This window comes from Netta rufina (assembly GCF_964035555.1).
Source record: "Netta rufina genome assembly, chromosome: 10".
NCBI lineage: Eukaryota > Metazoa > Chordata > Aves > Anseriformes > Anatidae > Netta > Netta rufina.
The window spans coordinates 22,954,141-22,958,381 of NC_140133.1; positions in this window are offsets into that span (position 1 = coordinate 22,954,141).

Genomic DNA, 4,241 nt, shown 5'->3' on the forward strand with positions numbered 1-4,241 from the left:
GTAAAGTATAGCAGTACATCTTGTGCAATGCTGGAGGCAAGAAATTGGTCATGATGGACCACTGGTCTAAGACAGTACTTGTATGGCAAACTGCATGCCAGTGATTTTGTGCCAAGATTGCCAGTGGCACCCCTACAAACTGTTTTGTAATCTCCCTACACACGGGTGAATTCCTGTGCATGTCATCCTCTGCTCAACAATTACGAACTGCAGTACATGTTAACGGTATGGAAAGTTGTAATTAAAACCTAAAAGCAACAGGCATTTGGCCCATCACACAAGAAAGTGGAAAGGACTCTTATTGCTTATTACTGAATTTCACATAAGAAAGCTACTATAAAGATGACATTTTCCTTTCAAGAGTAAAGAGTCCAAGAGCCATGACTGAGAGATGAACAAACTGGTAAACTAGGACATAAATTAGACAGAAACAAAAATCAGAGCCCCCTTTAGGAGAGAAATGAAGCCTATATATAGTGTTACAGATAACAATTTCTGAGTGACAGTTTTACATGTTGATACAGCACCATGCACGGTAACACAGTTACTACACATAAATAAGTGTGGCACATGGCAATGCCATCAGTCAGTCTCAGTTGTCGTTTCCAAGCCACACATGGTTAATGCAGTTGTCCTTCCTTGGCTGTCTGCTGACTTCCAGGGAGCCATGTCAATGCCAGGGAAGGCTCAACGTCAAACTGTTCATTCAAAAACCATCATAAAGATTGCTTCTCATGTTGTGCAAGGTTCTACGATCCCAGGAGCATCCCTGAAAGCAATGTGAATAGTTCTTTGGATTTGTCAACATAGAAATAGCTGGGACACAGCAGAGAGTTCTGGCAAGCAAATTCTCATTACTAGTTAAGAATATAGGCTGCTTATTTTGTCTAGTTTCTGCTAGATACAAACTGTATGCAAAAATCTGCTATCAGAAATTCTTTGTTTTCACCATCCTACAATTGCAAATGGGTTGTTGTTGTCAAAGCAAAAAAGGAAGAGTGCATGAAAAGAATTTAAAATTTCTTCTGATAAAAGAAATCAATGACTGCTAAAAAAAATCACTGCTAACCAGCGACACTAGTAATTGGTACAATGTTTTCAGATGTCTCATAAAACAGCTTTAAGAGGGAGTTTATCATGTCTGAAGATGCAACTCACAGAACAATCTAAGAATGGAAGAAGCAAAGGCATTGCAGTTTGAACAATGTCTCCTTCCAACGGGAGTTCTGGTTCAACAGTCACTGCCTTGTTTGGTCATCACATTGTCTGTAATGAGGAAGAAGAGAGAGTAAGAAGTCTGGATTATGAACTACCTGCAGGTGCTGTGACCCATGCCAAAAAGAGAATCGGAAAAGATATTTCCTTCTGAGAGCAAACATCTAAGGGGTGTCTGAGCCACTCTCCCGATATGCTGCTTTATTTACTCTTTCCCTCCTTACCCCAGGGACTGAACGCTTTGCGGGGTGGGACCCACACTGTTAGTGTCTTGGCTGGGATACCAACCACAATTATGTGAGGTAATGCTATCATGAAAGTGCCACATTATCCCATTTGTACAGAAACACCTATCTAAATTAAATGCAGTACTGCTAATGAAACAATAATATTTACTACACACTTCACTGCCTCTCCATACTCAAATATAATTGAGTTGTGTTCCAATTCTACCTGGAATCATCCCATGAAGAACAATGTCACAAAGCAGACCTAAAAGCCCTGGAATTCTCTCTGGAAACTGTAATTAAATAAGTGTTTGTGATCTTTATTTTCTAAATGAGCAGATAACAATAATCCCTGCCTTTAATAAAATAAGCAAAGAGCAAGAGCATAATTTGTTGCAGTCCTAGAATTACTTGCACTGAGAATCAGGTCTTAATACACCAGGATGAATGCAAAACAAGTATTTCAGTCTCTGTCCTAAGAATGTCTAGCCTCATGCCAAGGAGTCCTGACCCTGTCTTGATCCATCTGATCAATACACTAAATTGAATCCACTGCAGTTGAACAGTCCCTACAACTTATGCGCGTGAGAATATGTTATGATAAGAAGAATGACAAGACCGTCTTCTTCAGTGACTACTTGCAACTAGATTTGCTTACGCTTAACAGCGGCCCAGCTGATTCTCATCCAAAACTAGGCTGCCCAAAACTGGGCCCACACTCCCTCTGTGTGACTGCACGCTGTCCCTTGTACCAGCAATGAGTTCTTAGCCTAATAAATTTCTTGAACCAAAACAGTAATCTGAAAATACCATCAATTACAATTTAATTACAAGGCTAACAACCAAGTATTTTAGCTTTCTCATCGGTCCTTAGGCTGCCCTCAGGTTAGCTTGTTCACTGTGACAGATACACTAAGGAAAAAGGCTTCCTTCCCTAAGAACCCTGGTAGTAGTACGTACAAGGCCTGTCACCTGGCCAAACAATCCAATAAAGCTCCTTTATTCTGTTGTCTGTTTAGTAGTTAAATTAGGAAGTTGAAGTGTTCTTATTTTCAAGCCATATATTTTCTCATATGAGAAGCAGAGAGACTTAATTTAAAGACATCTTGTTCAGTCAGAAACAGCTAAATGGTCATTGATTGTTTTTCCTTAGCTGGATGAGTGAGTCTCCTTAAAAGTAGAAACTGTTTGTTATTTCTGCTCTGTCCCTGTTGCCAGACAGGCTAAAGGGCTTATGTCAACATTTCTGGAATAAAAATCAAGTCAAACCTGAACTCTCACACTCCTGAGAACCAGGAGGATTGCCACTGAATCAAGATAAGTTCAACTCTTGTCACTTTGCTTGGTTAGCAGTATCTACAAGGACCATGGAGAAGAATCAAGCCAGAAAATACAGTCACGTATTTATGTATTGACATTTCCCAGTAGCTGCACAGATTAGCTGCAGAAACCTGTAAAAGCCCCTTCCATTTGTAAATAGAAACAGAAAAGTATAATCATGCTGGGAAGGTTATAACCAAAGTCTCTCTGGGAAGAACATCCAGAAATGTTGCTCCCATCCTACGGTAAGAGCAAATTAAGTCCTCAAATAAATGTTATATAAAAGTAATTAACTCCTGACAGGAGAGAATATTAAGACACTCATAGTGTGCTATCCATCAGAATGGGACAGAAGTGTTAAGAGCGGTGTTTTCCATTCCTAACAAGCATGTGAAGAAACACACCTTCTATGCTGCTGTTGTTCCCTATTCCTTGAAACCGTGAGCACAGGAGTAAGGTAGACACTTTCACACAGCTATGCTGATTTCCCCTGACCGAAGGTTGAAGTACAGAGAGAAACCCTCATTGGGTTTCACCCACACTAACTAGTGTACAGTATTTTGAGTAGGTCATAGAACTCCAGTCCTATCTCATCCATGAATATAACTTGAGCTGCTAATCTAAGTTAAAACCCTATATATTCTGTCTGCACTAAAAAGAACATAGATGGTTTGTAGTGACCACTTACCCTAATCCTTCCATCTCTGAAGCAACTGTTATAATTCACAAATGGAGAAGGGGAAAAAGGCAAAGCCAGAATGACAGCATAAGATCTTTTAATAACCAAACCGTGACCCCATCCATAGGTCACAGCTGTTCCTAGGATTGGTTGCTGAACCTTCCATTCCTTTTTTTTTTTCCCCAAAAAAATCTGTTCTGACACTCAGTGACTAATCTTGAGGAAATAAATTATATCCTCTACACGTTTTTAGAGACATATCAGACAAGTGGTTTTAATACTTCCAGATCTCAAGCATATACTCAATGCCATGGGTTCAATGCCATGAAAGCAATAGCATCACTGTGTTTGATGATTTGCTGAGCTCAGAATAATCAAATCCGGCCCATTTTAGTCCATTGCATTAGGGAGACTTCTACTACTTGATTTCTTCACCAGCATTCAGCTCAAATTGTATGTGGACTGTTTTTATTCTTACATTTATTTTAAAGTCATGAATATTCAGGAGTGTTTATAATAAAGAATAAAATTTGTTTGTATATAGCACTTCTTGTCCTTGGGCCACAAGCTCTTCTCCAAATAAATGATTCCAATTCTCACAGTGTGCTGTGAGAACAGTCATTATGCGTCTGGGAATGATTGCTTGGAAAATAGCTTGTGTGTGAACTAAGGTGAAAGCAACTTTCCTCTGTTTTTTGCTTTCATTTTTGAAATGAATACTCTTCAAAAACAAACAGCCAGAAAAGGTCAGGGCATAATTACTCTAAGCTATGAAAAACAAGTGTTTTTTTCATAAGATC